The sequence below is a fragment of the Giraffa tippelskirchi genome, chromosome 1, assembly GCF_054371585.1.
Source record: "Giraffa tippelskirchi isolate mGirTip1 chromosome 1, T2T-mGirTip1v1.2.pri, whole genome shotgun sequence".
Classification (NCBI taxonomy): Eukaryota; Metazoa; Chordata; class Mammalia; order Artiodactyla; family Giraffidae; genus Giraffa; species Giraffa tippelskirchi.
Genome location: NC_137275.1, coordinates 80596700 through 80621163, shown reverse-complemented (window position 1 = coordinate 80621163; position 24464 = coordinate 80596700). Strand labels below are relative to the sequence as shown.

The following is a 24464-nucleotide window of genomic DNA, read 5'->3' as shown; positions in this document are numbered from 1 at the left end:
CTCACAGATACAGGAAACAAACTCATTACCAGGGGGGAGACAGAAAAAAAGAGTGGCAAAACAAGGGTATGGGACTAAGAAATACAGACCACCATGTATAAAATAAATGAGCAACAGTGATCTACTGTACAGCACAGGGAATTATATTATTTTGTAATAACTTAATGAAGTATAATGTATAAAATACTGAATCACTATCCTATAAAACTGAAACTAATATGTTGTAAATCAACTATATTTCAATTAAAAAATTTAAAGTACTAGTAGTACTTTTAAAGATACTCGTAGTTTTCCTCATGTAATAACACCGTAATTTTTCTAAGTTTCCGTAAATTCCAAGTTGGGTATATAATACTTGTCTAGCAAAGAAAATGCAAAACCTTTATACTAGCACTAGGAACAAATATGTTCATTTAGTTTTAGAAATGGTACAAAGTAACAATCACAAATAACTACAAGGTATTGTAAGTGTTGATATAAAAAATATTTGTTTCCTTTATCAGCTCAAATGCTGAAGCATTATAAACCAAAGTTCCATTAAACACAATGCTGGAGCCATACTGAATTTACTTCCTATTCTCCACAGATTATAAAACACCATGTTATTCCCTCTAGTTATAATATCTTAGGTATGGAAGACATTTTCATGGGATCTGCTGTCAGCAGATCTCACTCCTTGAAGTTAAATTAAATCATTCTTAATTACCTAAGTGTGATTCATTTCTTGTGTTAACTGATTTACAACCAAAAGCACATTCACAATCTCTCTACTGGATTCTCGCCTTCCTCCCTTTTTCTATCCCTCCTTCCCTCCCTCTCTCTCTGGAGTCTTAAGAAATAAAACATAGGCAATGATAAGAAAACAACATACCAAATTTTTTATATCATGTCTCATTCTTTTACTACATATGACTTTCATTATAATATATAATTTGTAATACACAGATAACTAGCAACTAATATTTATTAATCATAACTTAATGTTTTTATTAAGAAACATCAATTGCTAATAATATAAAATTTGGCATGTAGAAATGAAGTTGCCAGATTTAGACAATAAAAATATGAGATACTGCAGTTATATTAGAATTTCAAATAAACATGACTACTTTAGTATAAGCATGTCCCATAAAATATTGGGACAAATTCACAGTAAAATTTATTCACTGTTTATCTGAGATTCAAGTTTAACTGGATATCCTATGTTTTACCTGGCAGCCCTAGAAATAATGAAGAAAATATTAAAGCATTGGAAGCAAATTAACTCAGTTATTTACATTTTGACATGCAATAGAGTAAAAGAATATGAGAAGGGGAAAGTGTAGAAGGAATTACTAGTTTCTGGTGCAATAATCTCTGCATGAACTGTGCTGGGCAATTGGCATATCAGATGATTTATGTCATCCTCATTCAAACCCTGTAAGACAGGTACTACCCTCATTGAATTACTGAGGAAACAGTCTTTGTGAGTGAGTAACTAGTTTATAAGACCCAGCAGTGAACTGCTACTAACAATGGGATATACAGTCAAAGTGAATGACTGAGCCAACTAATGATTTCTCTTCCAATGCCCAGTTATGATGGAGAAGAATATTAACTCCGGACCTGACATATAGAAACTCACTATCAACAGTGACTGAATTCACTGAATATTATTAAAAGTGTCATGATTCAGCCTGCATTTAAGTTGTACATATACTCCCTTAAGATCGACTTGGCACAATTTGGAAAATATCCCATTTAGACAGTAAGAGGTTGGTTTTCTTGAATAAAGCTAAAGTCAACTACATGTAGAAGTCATCTCAGAAAATACAGTTATTGCTATATCCAGGCAATAAAAATACCAGATGAGTGTACTGTATAAAAATTGAGTGTTAAAACTTAATTATATGGAAAATCTTTTCTTACACTATTATTGGCTTCAATTTTCCAGATCTATATTTATTCACTCATTTTCTTCATGCACTCTATGTATATAAACTTTTTAGCTGCTACCACGTGTTAAGATATGGAGATTTGAACATAAAGAACAAAAGGACAAAATTTAACAGATGCATTCATTCCCAGGGCATTTTGGGTTAAGAGCCAAGGTTTTGCCAGAATCTCCATCTATTACATCCACACTCTTTTCCCAATTTCCACATAACTCCCCAGAGTAATTCTCCTACCCCCATCAATGCAATATAATTATTCTGTGACTTTTCTATTTAAAACCATTTCAACTGCTGGGAGCAATAATATAAGTATGATTTATAACTGCATTATAAATTCATTCCATTGTGACTTGTGAATACAAATTACCCCAACTGGTAGACAAAAGCCTTCAGCAATAAAGCTGTAGCTTTGATTTATCATCAATCAAAAAATACTCTTATTTTCATAATAAATTAAAAGTTGAGGCTGTTTCACCACATATTTATAAGCCCTGTAAATATACTTCCTTTCAGGGAGTAAAATATAAACAGACAATCTGGGATTTAACATCCACGATGAGCATCTGATTTAAGATCTCAAAAGGAGTCAGATTCCTTGAGTTTTGGTGTAATGTTTCAGCCAAAAACAAAGTTACCTAAAATGTTAAATCGTCATTCAGCTTACCAAAAGCAAAGTTATATTTTTGTGCTCACTACAGAATCTTAAAATTATTATTTAACTTCTCTGACCCTCATTTCTCTGCTTTGATATATGGTATACAGAGGCACCAATTTAGTTTCTTCCAAGCTCCAAAATTCTTCATGTTTTTAATTCGTTATCCTGTTAGCAAGCACAGCATCTTTTTTCTTCATTTTGTAGATCTAGAAGAACTCTAAAATAAGCACTATAAGTTGGTATATTATTTCACACAAATGTACATCTTGGCTATTTCTATCCATAATAAGTTCTAGAATTATGTAAACATAAATATTATTAGTATTATACTCATATGCAGAAAACTGATGCAGAAGCTCTCCCAAATGAATTTGCTTGCCTGAAGCCAAATGAAACAATTTCAGTCTCACATTTAAACAAAAGAGAAAACAATTAATAACTGGCTCTAACAAAAGGCTCCCTCCTTAGGCCATAAGTATTATGAAATAGTTTCCACATCACATAAACTATTTAAAAAAAAAAATACATACCAAAGAAAATTATTTCTACCTGGAGTTCAGTTCAAAGCAAATACTAGGTAGACAGGTTTAAAAAACAGATTTACTTCGAAAAATCCCTTCATTAGAGGTTCAGTAATGGTCCTTGGCAAAAAAAAGCATTACATAGCAAGTTGTGTGAACAGCCATTCAAATCTGATTTCTCTGGTTTTAGACTCTAACTGGCAAGGCCATGAACATGCCCTGTATTTAGGTCAACCAGGGCTAAAAGCTGTTTTCCACTAAGAATCAGTAGGTATTTAAGAACTTTTTAAAAGCCTCATGGTCAAAATATAACAGATACTTTTTTTATGCAGGACTTTTCAGAATCTTTAATAAACCAGTATTTGTTGATTCTCTTAAGAGGCAGATATCGTATCTGGACATATATCCCTTTTGCAAGGAATTGTCTTACACATGCTATTAACTAATCCTATAGGACAGAGCCTGGAAAAATCTAGTCCAAAGAACCTGGGTCAGTTTCCAGAGCCACTTTTTTTTACCACTTTTAACAAATACTATGAAATGTTAATGTGCTTTTTTTACCTTTTGCCTTTTTAAACACATTATCTTTCCCAAATCTGCCCCAACCTTACAGCTTGGATCAATTAAGGCTTATCATGGAATAACTGCAAATACAAGGACCAATACAGAAGAAACTTTCAACTTCTAAGATTCAGAAAATGAGATTTTGCAGTACAATAGTCTTGTAAATCAAGTTGTTATCTTGAGAGAAGATTGTCCTTCCTTGGCCATCTTTGCTCAGCTAAACTACAGACTCCTATATAAGGAAGACCTGCGAGGAAGAATACTGCCTGGTTTTGACACTGGAAGAACTGTGGGGAAAGAAGGGGAGAGAGGCACTGAGATAAGCAGACATGTCAATTCTTTTAGTCCTAACCTGTTCACAAGCTCCTTTCTCCATTTTCATGATACCCCTAAGGACCTGAGTGAAACTATTAAAAGAAACCACAGTGAACTGGCCAGCAGGGGAATCACTGAGGTTTAGCTTTCCTGAACTGTGCTAGATTACTGTGTGGTGGTGGTGGTTGTTCAGTCGCTCAGTTGTGTCCGACTCTTTGGGACCCTATGGACTTCAGCACACCAGGCTTCCCTGTCTTTCACCATCTCCCAGAGCTTGCTCAAACTCATGTCCATTGAGTCAGTGACGTATCAGACCAAGAAGCTTCTCAGAGGGAGATCACTGCCATAAATTGAGGTCACTCTGAAACAAGATTTGCAAGGTGGACTTCTCAGGACATGACCAAGCAGGTATCACAGGGTTCCACGGTCTGGCAAAAGCCAAGGAGAAGACTGGAGCCAGCCAGTATGTACCCAATGAGAGAATTAAAAAATTTTAGTGGATCATGAGTTTCATCAGTCACAAACATGAGCACTGTAGGTCAATGAAGCATCCAGCAACTAGGCAATGAAGAAAAGTTGCTTCATATATAAAGACAATGGGCAATGGGCATGAGGCAAGTCCCTCTGCCACACCCACTATCCCCTACATTTTGCCATCTTGGGGAAGAGCTAGGAAGAAGGGTGAAATACCTGAGAAAAAAGTATCATTACCCAAGGAGACTGCGGAATGATACTTATCACAGAGTCTTCTACTTCTGTCACTCATCTCTTCTTTTGACAGATCTCCTTGGACAAAAATAATTCTAGGCAAGATAACTGAACTCCTGAGATGACAACGATTCCTTTAAAAGAAACACTGAGGAGTTTCCCCAAACAGCACAGCTTAACCCAGCTCCTGAGCCTCCCAGGCCTCTCCCCGGCCCTGCTGCCAAGGGGAACGGCTCTGTCATAATCACAGGGCAGACCACTGTCGACACAAATGCTGGGGATTCAGCCAGAATCAATGACCTGGAAAAAGCAGGAAGTCAAACATCCAATAAACGCGATGTCTCCAGCACCTGTCTCTCACAATTACAGTAGGCAACCACAACATCTATAACCTGATACAAAACATTCCTTGCCTTCAGGGAAGGTGTTCCTCCCAGCTAAAAATAAAAGAACTTTTGAAAGATTACTCTATTTGCTGTGGTATATACTCATTTGTAAAATATGAAATGAGAGAATCCAATAACCAAAATAAAGAATTTTTTGGACTTACATAAAGTGTTTCACACAGTGAAAAGAAAAAAATATATTCCTGAAATCTGAGTCAGTTGTAATTAACTCAATTATCTCAATATATTATTGATATTTTACTTAATCATAAGGTTCATTTTATGAATGAACCTTCTTCTATGCTCAGCCTATATCCTAATCTCTGAAATGTCATAAATCATCTCCTATACAATCTTCCAATATAAACTTTAAAATAAGATCTCACATCTGTCATGTGTTCTTATACAAATGACATTTCTGACTAGAAATGTGTTGTTTGTTGTTGTGTTGTTACTTAATCGTGTCCATCTCATTGTGACCCTATGGACTGTAGTCCACCAGTCTCCTCAGTCCATGGAATTCTCCAGGCAAGAATACTGAGGTGGGTTGCCATTTCCTTCTCCAGGGGATCTTCCTGACCAGAGATCAAATCCGTGTCTTCTGCATTGGCAGGCAAGTTCTTTACCCATTGAGACACCAGGGAAGCCCTTCCTCTCTGGATACTGCTTTCTAAAAGAGCAACATGAGAGAAAAGATTCTCAACACCAAGGTTAATTAATGCTTCAAAAACAGGAGGGTAGGAGAGGGGGATGAGAAACCTTCAGTATTTATAATCCTAAGAACTTAGAGGGTAAATCACACTCTGCAGCTCTTGACCTTCCTCACAGTCAACACCTTAGATTATTAGCACCCTGATTAAACTCTCCATTCAGCAGCTCCAACAGGCAGATGTCAACATAAGTTATCACTTAGGACTGAGGCAGCTAAGCCCACCAAAGGTCGGTCAGTAAGTGAAAACACACGTAAAGGACAGACACTACTGCCTGGCTTCAAGAATATTTGTGTGGGAGGACTGATATGATGGGATTTGGGGAGTAATAGTGAGGTGGTGGATGTATATCCAACTCTCATCAGCTGGTATTAGGAGACTTTCAAACGGAATTTGAAAGATGGTAACGATAACCCTATATGCGAGACAGAATAAGAGACACAGATGCATAGAACAGTCTTATAGACTCTGAGGGAGAAGGTGAGGGTGGGACGTTCTGGGAGAATAGCATTGAAACATGTATATTATCATATATGAAACAGAACACCATTCCATGTTTGATGCATGAGACAAATGCTCAGGACTGGGGCAATGGGATGACCCAGAGGGATGGGATAGGGAGGGAGGTGGGAGGGGGGTCCAGGAAGGGGAACACATGTAAACCCATGGCTGATTCATGTCAATGTATGGCAAAAACTACTACAATATTGTAAAGTAATTAGCCCCCAACTAAAATAAATAAATTTATTTAAAAAAAAAAAAGAATATTTGTGTGGGAGGACTGATATGATGGGATTTGGGGAGTAATAGTGAGGTGATGGATGTATATCCAACTCTCACCAGTTGGTATTAGGAGACTCCCAACTAAGGATGGTGGGAGTTGGTGGCTCAGCAGTCAAGAACCTGCCTACAATGCAGGAAACCCAGGAGCTGTGGGTTTGATCCCTGGATCGGGAAGATTCCCTGGAGGAGAGCATGAGAGCCCACTCCAGTATTCTTGCCTGAAAAAATCCCATGGACAGAGGAGCGTGGTGGGCTACAGTCCATGAGATCATAAAGAGCCTGAAGCAATCAAGCACACAACGCAGCGCAACAAAGGGTGAGGAATACTCTAGGCCATGTCAGGCCACTCGTGAGTCTCCTTAAACTAAAGACCTGTGGGACAGACTTCATCAGGAATGACAACAGTCCCTTCATACAACTCCCCATAGCCTACTCTGAGTCTTGCTAGAATTGCTTTCTTATTATAGGGACGCTGGAGTTGAGGAACTTGGAACTATAAACGCTTAACAAAACAAGAGGGAAGCAAGCATACAATATACCTACACTTTGGTTAAGAATACTAACTCTGGCAACAGAGAGATAACCTAGGGTTAAATCTTACCTTCCCCACTCATTAAATCTGACCCTAGTTAAGTCACAACTCTCAGTCTTGGTTTCCTCAACTCTGAAATGAGATTAAAACAAGATATATAAAATAATAATCACAAATGCTGCATGCGATCAATAAACACGATGTATGGCACATCTTAAACCCTAAATAAATACCATTATGATTAAGAAAAATGCAATTATATGACTAGAGCTATTTTCCATCATCAGTAGTATAAACTCATCCACAAATATGGCAAACAGTCCTCTAACAGCATAAAACCAATACCTTGTTTGGTTGCTGCAGTCAACAGACACTATTTGCCAGTACAACTCTTCAAACGATGAGAGTATCTGCCAAACATACTTAATAACAAGAATCACCTAGGGCACTTGTAAAAAATACAAATTCATGGGTCTCTCATCCCAACCCTATTCAATCACAATCTCTTCAGAAAGGACCCAGAAATGTGTTTCAAAACACATACCCTCTACTACCCAAGAATACTTTGTTAACAAATTTGAAAAATACTACATAGTCCACCTGGGGTCAATATAAATTCACTTCACTATTAACCACCATATCTAAGTTGGTCACAACTTTTGCCTCAATAATCCCCTACACTTTTTAAATTCATATTTAATACTAAGTTGCATGATTTCTTCTGTACAACACATGCAATCACAACACTTCAACTTACAGAACAGATACCTCAGCAATTTGTGTGTATTTCTAAAAAAATTTCCCTGAGCACTTTCAAAACAAAGTCTTTAGAAACAGAGAAACAGTGCTTCTAACTAAATTGTATTTATTTCTTACACATATATCTCTTGAACTCTGAGTACTCCAGAGGCCAAATTATTATACACTTCCATATTACATTCAATATTTAAATTAGAAGGTAAACCTATTAACTCTGACCACAATTATAGACTAAAGATAAATAAGAAATAAGCAGAAATTACTTTGGAGCTTATTTTGTTTCTGTTGCCTTCTTACACCACAAACAATTTCAAGAAGCACTGGAAGATAATTACTAGAACTATATCATTAACAGAAATTCAAGGAAGTCCAATGAAGACATATGGGCAACCTAAGAACTGAAACAGAAAAAAAACACTCTTCTGGGAAAAAAAATTCTGTTACTTTAAAGTCTATCTTTAATAAGATGGAAAAGAAATCCAGAGATGTGTTTAAATAACACCTCTTATTTTCATCTAACCAGTCCTGATCCTTACTCAACCTAAAACTTCAAAGGTTTTAATTATTTCCTATTTGCATATAATCTGAAAAAAGGCTCAAAATATGATTTTACTCAATACAGACTGATACTATTTGTCCAGGCTACTCAGAAACACAATGATGCCACAAACATGCACCACAAGTCTGTGATTTTACCCAATGCTGCTTAGTAGAAGCAAGTCAAATGTACTGTTAAAACACAACTTCACCTAGCTACTATTATCTACACAGCATGTGTGCAGAACAGGAAAGCATTGCTTAAACTCATAAAATAGGCCTGAAATTTACTGACCATCTCCAACTATGCATGCTCCTCTGTCCATGGGATTTTCCAGGCAAGAGTACTGGAGTGGGTTGCCATTTCCTTCTCCAGGGGATCTTCCTGACCCAGAGATCGAACCCAGGTCTCCCGCATTGTAGGCAGATGCTTTATCATCTGCACCACAAGGGAAGTCACAAATGCAATGTCAATCTACCAAACATAAAATCAAAAACCAAGGTCTCAGTATAAACAATGAATGGTTCTCCCTGTTGTCACCTAACTCCCCAACTACTTTAGTGTACTCAGATGTGGTATAAGTTTTTACTTTTTTTTTTTTTTAATATTAACCCAAACCCAAATTTTATATATGTATATACATATATAGGTTTTTTTCACTGTTTGTATTTAAGTCTAATAGATAAGAATTTATTATTTTATTTTAATTGGAGGCTAATTACTTGACAATATTGTAGTGGTTTTTGCCATACATTCACATGAATTGGCCATGGGTGTACATGTGTTCCCCATCCTGGCCCTCCCTCCCACCTCCCTCCTCATCCCATCCCTCAGGGTCATCCCAGTGCACCAGCCCTGGGCACCCTGTCTCATGCATTGAACCTGGACTGGCAATCTATTTTACATATGATAATATACATGTTTCAATGCTATTCTCTCAAATCATCCCACCCTCGCCTTCTCCCACTGAGTCCAAAAGTCTGTTCTTTCCATCTGTGTCTCTTTTGCTGTCTCACATATAGGGTCATTATTACCATCTTTCTAAATTCCATATATAAGTGTTAATATACTGCATTGGCATTTTTCTTTCTGACTTACTTCGCTCTGTATAATAGGCTCCAGTTTCATCCACCTCAATAGAACTGATTCAAGTGCATTCTTTTTAATAGCTGAGTAATATTCCATTGTGTATATATACCACAACTTTCTTATCCACTTCTCTGTTGATAGACATCTAGGTTGCTTCCATGTGCTGGCTATTGTAAACAGTGCTGTAATGAACATCGGGGTACATGTTCAATTCTGGTTTCCTCGGTGTGTATGCCCAGCAGTGGGATTGCTAGGTCATATGGCACTTCTATTTCCAGTTTTTTAAGGAATCTCCACACTGTTCTCCATAGTGGCGATACTAGTTCGCATTCCCACCAACAGTGTAAGAGGGTTCCCTTTTCTCCACACCCTCTCCAGCATTTACTGCTTGTAGACTTTTTGATAGCAGCCATTCTGACCAGGTGAGATGGTACCTCATGGTGGTTTTGATTTGTATTTCTCTGATAATGAGTGATGCTGAGCATCTTTTCATGTGTTTGTTGGCCATCTGTATGTCTTCTTTGGAGAAATGTCTGTTTAGTTCTTTCACCCAATTTTTGATTGGGTCATTTATTTTTCTGGAATTGAGCTGCAGGAGCTGCTTGTATATTTTTGAGATTAATTCTTTGTCAGTTGCTTCGTTTGCTATTAATTTCTCCCATTCTGAAGGCTGTCTTTTCACCTTGCTTATAGTTTCCTTCATTGTGCAAAAGCTTTTAAGTTTAATTAGGTCCCATTTGTTTATTTTTGCTTTTATTTCCATTACTCTGGGAGGTGGGTCATAGAGGATCGTGCTATGATTTAAGTCAGAGAGTGTTTTGCCTATGTTTTCCTCTAGGAGTTTTATAGTTTCTAGTCTTACATTTAGATCTTAATCCATTTTGAGTTTATTTTTGTGTATGGTGTTAGAAAGCGTTCTAGTTTCATTCTTTTACAAGTGGTTGACCAGTTTTCCCAGCATCACTTGTTAAAGAGACTGTCTTTTCTCCATTCTATTTTCTTGCCTCCTTTTCCAAAGATAAGGTGTCCATAGGTGCATGGATTTATCTTTGGGCTTTCTATTTTGTTCCATGGATCTACGTTTCTTTGTGCCAGTACCACACTGTCTTGATGACTGTTGCTTTGTAGTATAGTCTGAAGTCAGGCAGGTTGGTTCCTCCAGTTCCATTCTTCTTTCTCAAAATTGCTTTGGTTATTCGAGGTTTTTTGTATTTCCATACAAATTGTGAAATTATTTGTTCTAGTTCTCTGAAAAATACCACTGGTAGCTTGATAGGGATTGCATTGAATCTATAGATAGCGTTGGGTATATACTCACTTTCACTATATTGATTCTTCTGATCCATGAACATGGTGTATTTCTCCATCTATTTGTGTCTTCGTTGATTTTTTTCATCAGTGTTTTATAGTTTTCTATATATAGGTCTTCTATTTCTTTAGGTAGATTTATTCCTAAGTATTTTATTCTTTTCATTGCAATGGTGAATGGAATTGTTTCCTTAATTTCTTTCTGCTTTCTCATTGTTAGTGTATAGGAATGCAAGGGATTTCTGTGTGTTAATTTTATATCCTGCAACTTTACTATATTCACTGATTAGCTCTAGTAATTTTCTGGTGGAGTCTTTAGGGTTTTCTATGTAGAGGGATTATGTCATCTGCAAACAGTGAGAGTTTTACTTCTTTCCCAATGTGGATTCCTTTTATTTCTTTTTCTTCTCTGATTGCTGTGGCTAAAACTTCCAACACTATGTTGAATAGTAGTGGTGAGAGTGGGCACCCTTTTCTTGTTCCTGACTTGAGGGGAAATGCTTTCAATTTTTCACCACTGAGGAGAATGTTTGCTGTGGGTATATCATATATGGCTTTTATTATGTTGAGGTATGTAACTTCTATGCCTTCTTTCTGGAGGGTTTTTAACATAAATCAATGTTGAATTTTGTCAAAGGCTTTCTCTGCATCTATTGAGATAATCATATGGTTTTTATCTTTCAATTTGTTAATATGGTGTATCACACTGATTGATTTGTGAATATTGAAGAATCCTTGCATCCCTGGGATAAAGTCCACTTGGTCATGGAGTATGATCTTTTAAATATGTTGTTGGATTCTGTTTGCTAGAATTTTGTTAAGGATTTTTGCCTCTATGTTCATCAGTGATATTGGCCTGTAGTTTTCTTTTCTGTGGCATCTTTGTCTGGTTTTGGCATTAGGGTGATAGTGGCCTCATAGAATGAGTTTGGAAGTTTACGTTCCTCTGCAAATTTCTGGAAGAGTTTGAGTAGGATAGGTGTTAGCTCTTCTCTAAATTTTTGGTAGAATTCAGCTGTGAAGCCATCTGGTCCTGAGTTTTTGTTTGTTGGAAGATTTCTGATAACAGTTTTGATTTCTGTGCTAGTGTTGGGTCTGTTAAGATTTTCTATTTCTTCCTGTTTCAGTTCAGGAAAGTTACACTTTTCTAAGAATTTGTCCATTTCTTCCAAGTTGTCTATTTTATTGGCATATCACTGCTGATAGTAGTCTCTTATGATCCTTTGTATTTCTGTGTTGTTTGTTGTGATTTCTCCATTTTCATTTCTAATTTTGCTGATTTGATTCTTCTCCCTTTTTTTCTTGATGATTCTGGCTAATGGTTTGTCTATTTGATTTATCTTCTCAAAGAACCAGATTTTAGTATTGTTGATTTTGGCTATGGTCTCCTTTGTTTCTTTTGCATTTATTTCTGCCCTAATTTTTGTGCTTTCTTTCCTTCTACTAACCCTGGGGTGCTTCATTTATTCTTCTTCTAGTTGCTTTAAGTATCGAGTTAGGTTATTTTATTTCTCTCCTGTTTCTTGTGATAAGCTTGTATTGCTATGAACCTTCCCCTTAGCACTGCTTTTACTGAATCACATAGGTTTTGGGTTGTTGTGTTTTCATTTTCATTTGTTTCTATGCATATTTTGATTTCTTTTTTGATTTCTTCTGTGATTGTTGGTTATTCAGAAGAGTATTGTTTAGCCTCCATATGTTTGTATTTTTAATAGTTTTTTTTTTTTTCCTGTAGTTGACATCTAATCTTACTGCATAGTGATCAGAAAAGATGCTTGAGATGATTTCAATTTTTTTGAATTTACCAAGGCTAGATTTATGGCCTAGGATGTGATCTATCCTGGAGAAGGTTCCGTGTGCACTTGAGAAAAAGGTGAAATTCATTCTTTTAGGGTGAAATGTCCTATTGATATCAATTAGGTCTAACTGGTCCATTGTATCATTTAACGTTTGTGTTTCCTTGCTAATTTTGTGTTGATCTATCCATAGGTGTCAATGGGGTATTAAAATCTCCCACTATTGCTGTGTTACTGTTAATTTCCCCTTTCATACTTGTTAACATTTGCCTACATATTGCGGTGCTCCTATGTTGGGTGCATATGTATTTATAATTGTTGTATCTTCTTCTTGGATTGATTCTTTGATCATTATGTAGTGTCCTACTTTGCCTCTTTTCACAGCCTTTATTTCAAAGTCTATTTTATTTGATGTGAGTATTGGTGCTCCTGCTTTATTTTGGTCTCCATTTGCATGAAATACCTTTTTCCAGCCCTTCACTTTCAGTCTGTATGTATCCCTAGGTTTGAGGTGGGTCTCATCAAGAAAATTAGAGATTCCAAGGGAACATTTCATGCAAAGATGGGCTCGATAAAGGACAGAAATGGTATGGACCTAACAGAAGCAGAAGATATTAAGAAGAGGTGGCAAGAATACACAGAACTGTACAAAAAAGATCTTCACGACCCAGATAATTATGATGGTGTGATCACTCACCTAGAGCCAGATACCCTGGAATGTGAAGTCAAGTGGGCCTTAGAAAGCATCACTACAAACAAAGCTAGTGGAGGTGATGGAATTCCAGTTATTTCAAATCCTGAAAGATGATGCTGTGAAAGTGCTGCACTCAATATGCCAGCAAATTTGGAAAACTCAGCAGTGGCCACAGGACTGGAAAAGGTCAGTTTTCATTCCAATCGCAAAGAAAGGCTATGCCAAAGAATGCTCAAACTACCACACAATTGCACTCATCTCACACGCTAGTAAAGTAATGCTCAAAATTCTCCAAGCCAGGCTTCAGCAATACGTGAACCGTGAACTTCCAGATGTTCAAGCTGGTTTTAGAAAAGGTAGAGGAACCAGAGATCAAATGGCCAACATCCGCTGGATCATCGAAAAAGCAAGAGAGTTCCAGAAAAAATATCTATTCCTGCTTCATTGACTATGCCAAAGCCTTTGACTGTGTGGATCACAATAAACTGTGGAAAATTCTGAAAGAGATGGGCATACCAGACCATCTGACCTGCCTCTTGAGAAACCTGTATGCAGGTCAGGAAGCAACAGTTAGAACTGAACAGGGAACAACAGACTGGTTCCAAATAGGAAAAGGAGTACATCAAGGCTATATATTGTCAGCCTGCTTATTTCACTTATATGCAGAGTACATCATGAGAAATGCTGGGCTGGAAGAAACACAAGCTGGAATCAAGATTGTGGAGAGAAATATCAATAACCTCAGGTACACAGGTGACACCACACTTATGGCAGAAAGTGAAGAAGAACTAAAGAGCCTCTTGATGAAAGTGAAAGAGGAGAGTGAAAAAGTTGGCTTAAAGCTCAACATTCAGAAAACTAAGATCATGGCATCCGGTCCCATCACTTCATGGGAAATAGATGGGGAAACAGTGGAAACAGTGTCAGACTTTATTTTTGGGGGCTCCAAAATCACTGCTGATGGTGATTGCAGTCATGAAATTAAAAGACGCTTACTTCTTGGAAGGAAGGTTATGACCAACCTAGATAGCATATTAAAAAGCAGAGACATTACTTTGCGAACAAAGGTCCGTCTAGTCAAGGCTATGGTTTTTCCAGTGGTCATGTATGGATGTGAGAGTTGGACGGTGAAGAAAGCTGAGCGCCAAAGAATTGATGCTTTTGAACTGTGGTGTTGGAGAAGACTCTTGAGAGTTCCTTGGACTGGAAGGAGATCCAACCAGTCCATCCTAAAGAAGATCAGTCCTGGGTGTTCATTGGAAGGACTGATGTTGAAGCTGAAACTCCAATACTTTGACCACCTCATGCGAAGAGTTGACTCATTGGAAAAGACCCTAATGTTGGGAAGGATTGGTGGCAGGAGGCGAAGGGGATGACAGAGGATGAGATGGTTGGATGGCATCACCGACTCAATGGACATGGGTTTGGGTAAACTCCGGGAGTTGGTGATGGAGAGGGAGGCCTGGCGTGCTGCGATTCATGTGATCGCAAAGAGTCGGACACGACTGAGTGATTGAACTGAACTTGTAGACAGCATATATAGGGGTCTTGTTTTTGTATCCATTCAGTCAGTCTTTGTTTTTTGGTTAGGGCATTCAACCCATTTACATTTAAGGTAATTATTGATAAGTATGATCCCATTGCCATTTACTTTGTTGTTTTGGGTTCGAGTTTATAAACCTTTTTTGTGTTTCCTGTCTAGAGAAGATCCTTTAGCATTTGTTGAAGAGCTGGTTTGGTGGTGCTGAATTCTCTCAGCTTTTCCTTGTCTGTAGAGCTTTTGATTTCTCCTCCATATTTGAATGAGATCCTTGCTGGGTACACTAAATTGTATTTTTAATGTTTCAATAAGATGTTTTCTATCTATCCTTTCATAGAAAATTAGTTAAACCATATTTTTCCCTTTTTGTGACTATCTGAATAATGCCATCACTTTGAGACAGTAAAAGCAGAACCTATTTAAGTTGCTTGGGATATTATTTAGTGAAGTTTTGTGTCTACGTTGTTGTTTAGTCACTAAGTCATGTCTGACTCTGCAATGCCATGGACTGTATGTAGACCACCAGGCTCCTCTGTCCATGGGATTTCCCAGGCAAGAATACTGGAGTGAGTTGTCATTTCTTCTCCAGGGGATCTTCCCAACCCAGGGATAGAATTCTCATTTCCTGCATTGACAGGCATAGTCTGTACCACTGAGCCACTAGGTAAGCCATATTGTTGTTTAGTAAACACTATTTTAAAAGAAAATTTTCTTGGATATGCTTCCATAAGCAACTCTGCTTCACAATTTATATGTAACTACCAAAAAAATGTATTTTTACAACAGCTGCTCAGTTAACCTAAAGAAATGTTTAATTAGAAAATTCAGCTCTCTAGCCTAGCCAAGACTGAAAAGCATACTAAACAAGGCCACTAACCAGTTAAAAGAAATGCCAGATGATAAATACAATGATACTTGGATTTTTTACAAATAGTAGAATTTCTTGGCTTCAGATTAATGCCCTTATTTTGCAATATATTGGACATAAAAGAAACAAAAACAACAAAAGAAGTGTGTATGTGTTGTGTATGGTGTGTGATGAGAAGGGTGATGAGAAGGGGAAGGAAGGAGGAGCAAGGAACTGGCACGGGTCCACCAGAGGCAAAAATACTACAGCCATCTAATAAATGACAAAAATCAGAGGCCAAATTGACAGAAGAATTCAGTCCAAGAACACTACGAGTACAAAGAGCCTATTTATAATAGCATTACTTATGAAAGCAGAGTTTTAAAGACGACTTCTATAATAATAGTTGAGTAATCCAGAGATTAAATTAGCTTAATACAACCTATTTTTTGAGGCAAGAAAGCATATATTTTTTAAGTTGCCTATCAATGATAATTAAATATTTTAATAAAATGTAAAAATTGAGAAGTTCCCTTAATTTGAATAATTCATTATTTAAAAATGCCAGATAAATAAAGAATCGCTCAATTTAGTAATGTTAAACATTTAAACTTCTTTTCAAAATACAGTATACATCAAACATTGCCTCGTAACAAAAAATTTAGGCCACGGATAAAAAGAAGAAAGAATAGGTTTAAAACAACCAGTAAAGATAGGTTTAGGAAATAAAGAACTATTCATTTCAGAAAATAGCCTGGACTAGGGGAAGCCACTTCTGGCTGCTTTTGGTCAGCTTTTCCTCAAACATTTTGTTGTTACTGTTTAGTTGCTAAGTTGTATCAGACTCTTTTGTGACCCCTTGGGACCTCCCCATGGCTCAGTAGTAAAGAATCTGCCTGCAACGCAGGAGACGCAAGTTCTATCCCTGGGTCAAGAAGATCCCCTGAAGAAGGAAATGGCAACCCACTCCACTATTCTTGCATGGAGAAGGCCATGAGCAGAGGAGTCTTGTGAGCTACAGTCCACAGAGTCGCAAAAAAGTCAAATATGACTTAGCAACTAAACAGCAACAGCAAAATATCATTTTATATTTTAAGTCATGTAAATAAAAAACTAATTTAGATAACTGAAGTATTTTTGAAAGTGATTAGAAGACTTAATTTCATTATTTTAAAATTTAACATGAGCATAACTGAGACAAAACTCTTTCTTAAGCATTTAAATAGTTTATATCTTTCAGCTCTCTCCAGAAAGTTAAGACACTAGCGAAAGAACATGAAGCAGTGATCACTTCTAAACTTCATGGAGATAAAAATCTTAACTCTTCTCCAAATAAAATCATCATAGTAATACTAAATAATAGAAAGATGCACTGGAAATTTGGAAAACTTCATAATAAAACTATTAAAATGTTATTAAAAGCAATGCCAGAATGTAAATCAAGGAAGACTACATAGAATTTCTACAGAACAGATGTTACAACCTACCAAGGAGTCATTCATCGTGATGAAGCATGAAGATACTAAAGATAACCCAACGGTAAAAATAAAAAAGAAAAGAATATCCTTTTATTTTTGTTCTAAAATTATCTGGATTAAACCTAAAACCCACATTGCAAGCAGATTCTTTAACATCTGAGCTACCAGGGAAGCCCTCAAACCTAAAACTGCTCTTTAAAAATAAAGTCTGTTTTTTTAAGTTAAGATAAAAGAGAAATTACTTCTACCTTAACAAACTGTAGGAAGATACAGTGAGAACTTTCTTAGTGTGGACAGTGGAAAAGCACAACATGAATGCTAGAATGCGAGGCTCCGACTTGATGGACAGCTCTGCAGAAAGTCACAAAGATCCAGGCCAAGACCAAGACTGAGAGCCCACAGCAGGAGGGATAAAGTAGTGAGACTGGGACCTCAGCATCTGGAAGTCATAAACCTCTCAGCTTGTCTTCCTACCTTCTGAATCCCAATAACCTACCCAGTAACCTATTCCAGACAATAAAGTTATCTTTCTAAAACCAATATTCGATATTAGTCCACTATGTTCTAACAGTAACAACTCATATTAGTTCTCCTTGGCATCTATCATTTATTTTATGTTATATATATGACTTACTGTACTAAGACATTTATATACATAAAACAAATTTATAATGGATGATACTAAAAATGGTATCAATAGAAGTTTTAGTAAGTTCTTCCTACACCCCAATGAACAAGCATACCATTTTGGAGATCACTAGTAAACTCTAGGATAGAGTGTAAACTGTTAAGATCAGGCCTTAATCTGCCACTCAAAGCTCATGTTTGCCAATTATCCTATGATCTCAACTCAAACTATTTCCATTTCCTCAATAACAGGCCACCTTTTCCTATCTTGATAATGCCACAGACTGCAGCGACAAGGATGGACCTAGAGATGGTCATACTGAGTGAAGTCAGTCAGAGAAAGACAAACATCCTATGATACTGCCTATATGTGGAATCTTAAGAAAATGGTACAAATGAACCTATTTACAAAATAGAAATAGTCACAGATGTAGAAAACAAACTTATGGTTACCAAGGAAAAAGGGGGGAAGGATAAATTGGGAGATCACAACTGACATATACAACTACTATATATAAAATAGATAATAAGAACATACTGTATAGCACAGGGAATTCTACTCAATACTCCGTAATAACCTGTAGGGGAAAGAATCTAAAAAAGAGTAGATCTTGTTTATCTGTATAACTGATTCACTTTGTTGGACACCTGAAACTAACACAACATTATAAATCAACTCTACTCCAATAAAAATTAATTTTTAGAGAAGTTTTAAAAATACCACAAAGGCTGCTATCCTTTATTTGGAACAACAAGTATTTCTCTTCTTGTCTCAGATGACCTCTTAAATATATACTCATCACTGAAAATACAGAAAGGTGGATGGGACCACTGCATCTTAGAAGGATCTATTGAAGAAAAGACAGATGAGCGATTGTCTGTCTCCTTCCCATGTCCCATCTCTTATTAGGCAAAGTTTGCCACCCAGGGTGTTCCCCCCTTCACACTTAAGGCTGTACTTCCTAGCCCACCTGGCCAGCTTCCTAGAAAGCTGCATCCTCTTCATTCAAGTGGTACCCAGCACTGGACATTAGTTTAGTTCAGTTGCTCAGTAGTGTCTGACTCTTTGAGACCCCATAGACTGCAATACGCCAGGCTTCTCTGTCCATCACCAACTCCCGGAGCCTACTCAAACTCATGTCCATCGCATCAGTGATGCCATCCAACCATCTCATCCTCTGTCGTTCCCTTCTCCTCCCACCTTCAATCTTTCCCAGCATCAGGACCTTTTCCAATGAGTCAGTTATTCATACCAGGTAGCCAAAGCACTGGAGCTTCTGTTTCAGCATCAGTCCTTCCAATGAATATTTAGAGCTGATTCCTTTAGGATTGACTGGTTTGATCCCCTTGCTGTCAAAGGGACTCTCAAGAGTCTTCTCCAGCACCACGGCACTGGACATACTGACACTCGTATATCCCAGTATGAGTGACGGAGGCAGGCAGAAGCAAAGACCTGGTCCCCTCAGAGGAATCTGAGGTAGAAGTGACAAAGATGAACTGATGATGGCAAAGGAAGGGCCCCCCCTACCCCACCCCAGTTAAGACTGGAGATACCCCGGGGCTGCTCTGAAGAAACAGCAGAGCAAGCTATTGAGACATGCACAGTGGCACTCAGAAGACTGAAAGGCACATAAGCCAGTTTCAGGGCAACCCTCCCCCTGTGCCACTTGGGTGTCTGGCATGCTCTCAAGACACGCAGATCTCATAAGAGAAGTTGACTGCTCTTACATCTTCTCCAAGAGAGGAGGTACAAGTCCAGTTCTTCAAGGTAGCAACTTGCATGTGACAAAAAGTTAGTAACCAAGCTGCAGTGTGCGCCATTTGCACTGGGTTCCATAAACTGACATTTATCATCCCCTCTTCCACCTCCCATTTTAGATTCCCTTCACCTTTGACCGGTGCTCTGGGTAATCTGGGCTCTTGCCTTATAGGGTGACCCAGACATTAATTCCCAATGGGCTTGAGCCTATAATTACCTTGACTTTGTCAGGCTATAGTTGTTTAAGTTGTCCAAAATGTAGTTACAAGGCAGGGAAACAACCAAAAACAGCCCAGTGAATCCCCTAAGCCAGAGACAATGCTCCCCATACCCATGGGATAGCAGTAGCCTTAATTTCTGGTGTTCAAAATTAATGGTCTAGCTGATACTTCTTTTATGCCCACTGGTGCACCATCATAAGCCCAAAGAGAACAGGTGGTATCACAACTTTCAGTCAATGGAATTCTTAATGTCCTCTGGCTAAACTGTTCTTCATCCCACCCTCCAGAAATCAGAACCTTTAAACCAGCAGAGGCTAAAACTGCGGGACAGAAAGTACAAAGTCTGCAAATGGGTCATTGAGATGGATGGTCTAAAGGCAAGTCTAACCCCCACCCCTATGTTTTCAGATTCCTTTGTTATGAATTCAGCACTATCAGTTATCAAATCAGCACCCTATGTAGTACAGTACATCCACACCCACAGAATTATCCACAAGTTCCTTCCTTCCCTGAACCTCTCCTCCCTTCCACAGGCCTTCCACCCTTCTTATCCAGATGCTTCTGGGTGCTGGAAGGCACAGTGAGACCCTGAATCCTGCAATCATGAGCTCAAGTATAAAACAGGCCCCTTAGTCCAAGGAAATCTTACACGGGGTCCCAAACTGATATATTCATCAGCCAGTCAGTGGACTGAACACTCAGATAGTAATACCCACAGCTTTCTATAGGAAGGTGAATAAAAACCTATTGTACATATCAATTCTGATAAGAACAATCTGCTGCCTCTTCCAAGCTCAAAGGTGTCCAAAATAACCCATCTGCCACCAGAGACTGGCTGGATAATGCCGTATCAAGGGCTTTGGGTCTGTTTACTAGTAGGTTTAACACATCAGAAGGTTCAGGAATACATTCCTTGTTGTCTTGAGGAAGGGAATGTCCTAAGGAAGCTAAGTGATAGGTTCTCAAGTCTTACAAAGTGAATCCTTTCCAGTACTCCTGTCCACTAAGACTTTTGACTCCCTTCTCAGCAACATACCAAAGAAATTCTGATATTTCCACATGTCCTAGAATGATCATTTACTCCCAAATCACACTTATGTACCCACATAATAATTAATTCACCCGGCAACACCCTATATTCCATGTCCCACCATCTTTTAATGCCCTCAAGATCTACTCCCACAAATACACAATCCCTAAAAGTACATACTATCAGGCAATTATTTTGATGTACACTCCATTTCTTCTTGGAGTAGGGACTGTAGTCCCCCCACTCAGGCTGTTCAACCTGGAAGTAATGAGGGGTAACGTGAACAAAGCTTGAGGAGCTTAAGCAACTTACAAAGCATTACCTTCAGGTAGTGTCACTGCAGAGATTCCAGATGAAGGGAGCATGTTTCCCCCTAACCAAGAAATGGAGGGCAATTTGAGGGTTCAATACAGTCAAGCACACCCACCTCAACATATCAAATTCCTTATCTCAGAGTCCTACTCTGTCTCTGAATTTAACAGAGGCAGCCTGTTAAAACTGTACCCCATGTTTAGTCTGCTTAGCAGCCATGTCACCCTTATAAACATACTCTGGGCCTGGTTTTCAGCACAGTATTCACTATGGATGCAGAAATGAGTGTCTCCTAAAGCAAGTACGGCTTTCCCACTGTGTCTGAAGCTGACTCTCAACTGCCTTGGGCCTATCCCTTTTTCTTTTCAAAGGCTCTGATGATGCCAAAACATTAAAATCTTTATAGTTATCTGCATCCCTGTTACTAGTCAAGCTCACTGGCCATACATTTTACCTCTCACACTAAATATTCAGAGCTGAAAGCTGTATCACTGTGATACCACTGCACACTGGGGGTCATTATCAGCTCCCTTAAAACCAGAAGTCCTTATGGCTTCAAGGAGGTAAGCAAGCCAACTATAAATCCCCAACTAAGATTCAGAAGCAAATATCTGCTTCTCTTTCTGTTCCCTAGAGATCAGTTTGAGACAAAGCTTACATGCCAGTGATTTTTCAGAGAGTACAGGAAAGAGTGAGGGTAAAGGGAAAATGAGGCAGGATAGGAGGGAAAACAAAACGATAAGGTGACACATTAACAAGCTGACAAAAGCGGTGCAAGAAATCACAGCTAGTTTAATGTCACTGGGAACTCCAGAGAGGCCAAGTGGAAGCATTTACCTCCTGTCTCCCTCACTCACTGGTCACTGTCGGTTACACAGCATGGCAAGTACTCTGCATGCCCAGGCTGATATCTAGCCCCTCTAGTAGCTGCTGGGAAGGCTGAGGCTCTGTAGATCTAAATAGTTAGACCTTGGCTTGGATGTGCTACAGCTCCCAGCCCAAAGATCATATGAAGTCTGCACTGAAACATGGAGGTGGCTAAGGTAACCTATAGTGTCAAAGATGAGATTATGATGAAGATGGCCAGGCTCTACAACCAGAGAATGGCATGACCTGCTCCTATGACCACTATGACAAGAAACTGGGGCCTGTAGCTGAGTTCTTAGGGGCTGGTGGAGCCAAATGAATCTGAGGAAAGATAGAATGAAGCCAATAGTATATGCCAATATACTAAAGTTAGACAAAAGAGCAACTTTCAAAAAATTATGTATCTATAACTTTGGAAACACAGACTCAGAGAAATAGGCCTGAATACTCCTACAACAAATAAATCTAATCATCAGTTTAAAACTAATCCCACAGGTTCAGATGATTTTATAAAGATCTATAAAACTTTTCCAAGGAACATAAGATTCTAACCCTACACAAGTTCTCAGTTCAGACCAGTGTAACAAAGACCCATAGACTGGGAAGCTTAAAAACAAGAGAAATCTATTTCTCATAGTTATGAAGGCTACAAGTCCAACATCAAGGTGCCACCAAGGTCAAGTTCTGGCAAGAGCCCTTCTTCAGGCTGCATGAAGCTGATAACTCATTACATTCTCATATGGCAGAGAGAGAGGAAGCAAGTCCTACTGTGACTCTTATAAGGGCACTAATTCCTTTCATGAGGGCTCCACCCTCAGGACCTCATCTAATTAACCCCCAAAGCCCCCACCTCCTAATACCATCACTCTGGGGGCTTAGGCTTAGCTTACACACATAAAGCTTGTGTGCTCAGTTGCTCGGTCATGTCCAACTCTGTAACCTGTAGCCCACCAGGCTCCTCTGGCCATGGGATTTTCCAGGCAAGAATGCTGGAGTGGGTTGCCATTTCTTTCTCCAGGGGATCTTCCCAACCTAGGGATTGAACCTACATCCCACATAAAGGGAGTAGGGTTAAACTTAAGAATTTGGGAAGAACACAAATACCCATCAGTCTATAATGAGTTCATCCAAAAAACATAAAGATAAATCACATTACCAACATCATCCCATTGGGCTACCATAAATTTGATACCTAAATCTCTCATGGAAAATAAGAAAATTAAAAGCTAATGTCACAACAATCTACTTCCAGAACAGCAGCATGAGGAGCTGCACAGACCTACTCCCCTGCCCAAAAAATGTAACTGGTGAAAAGTATTTAAAAACTTTAAAAAATGTTAGGCTATTTAAAGTCTCTGTATATTGTCTTAAGGGCATAATGAAATCAGGAAACATTTATTCAAAAAAAAAATATACTAAACCTAGGTAAAGACAGAGTCTACAGCAACAGGAGCCACAATCTGCTCCCATTCCCCACCCACAGCTCAACCTGATGAAAACTCGACTCAATGTGGATATGGCCAAGGAAATGGTGCTCGTTTTCCCTCAGCTTTTGGCACTATCTTACCGTGAGGGAGAAGCCAGCAGCATCTGTCATCCGCCTAGCTCTGAGTTATGTGGCTAAATTCCTGGTGAGAGCAGTCAGTCAAGAGGCTAATGCCTCCTTTCTCTACCAACAGGGTTGAGGCTCCACATCAAGCAAAGCAGGCAGAGAATACTGGGGCCATGAAGGCCCTCAGCCTGGCTTGCTTATGGTGTAAAGGTTATACATCAGGAGAGACAAGATGAGAAGACCAGAGGCTACTATCTCAGTCCAGCACCATGCTTGCAAACAGTGGTGTCAGTCCAGCAGAAGGCCATTGTCCCCTCCCACACTCCAGATAGGGGGCCTAGAGATTCTGCCCAGAGGGAGAGGAAGTCTGTAACAACAGGGATTCAAAACTCTTGCCAAAGAGACTAACTTTATTTACCCCCATGCAAGGGATTTTTTATTTTAAAAATAGAGACGGATGAGGGCTTCCTTCTACTCTGCAGTCCTCTAGGCATTGATAACAATATATCACCAAATGTCTGCATAGAAATTTACTGACAAGTCTAGGAAATCTGGGTGAATGAATAAAAATGTAAGCCAAGTAGGAATCATTTCTTATTTTCTGTAAATCATTCAGTCCAGTGTTAATACTTCATGTTGGCAAATTTAACCAAAAAAATTACAATACCACATCAGTATGAAATAAAATGGATATTCTTGACTGAATGCATAATTCTGCAGAGAGACTACCTTTAGCTGGAACATCAGAGTGTAGGAAAGCTTAAGCTTAAGGACAGGAGAAAAAAATAAAGATTTTAGTGGTAAGTAATTAAGAGGCTGGTAGATGCCTGGAGGAGGACATGGCAATCCACTCCAGCATTCTTGCCTGGAGAATCCTATGAACAGAGGAGCACGGTGGGCTACAGTTCATAGGGTCACAAAGAGTTGGACACGACTGAA

The 24464-nt window shown here is 38.5% G+C and overlaps 1 protein-coding gene across 5 annotated transcripts in view; it reads right to left on the bottom strand.

Annotated features, from left to right (window-relative positions):
• Window positions 1-24464, bottom strand: part of BMPR1B (bone morphogenetic protein receptor type 1B) — a 420588-nt gene that overhangs the window by 370683 nt on the left and 25441 nt on the right. For 2 of the 5 annotated variants that reach the window (XM_081595667.1, XM_081595584.1), the window contains exon 1: window positions 4680-4886. The exons of 2 other annotated variants lie outside the window; for them this stretch is intronic. The gene's annotated coding sequence lies outside the window, so the exon portion shown is untranslated. Of the gene's footprint in view, window positions 1-4679; window positions 4887-24464 lie in introns of those variants that run through there. One more of the 5 variants, XM_081595657.1, reaches the window with a different exon arrangement.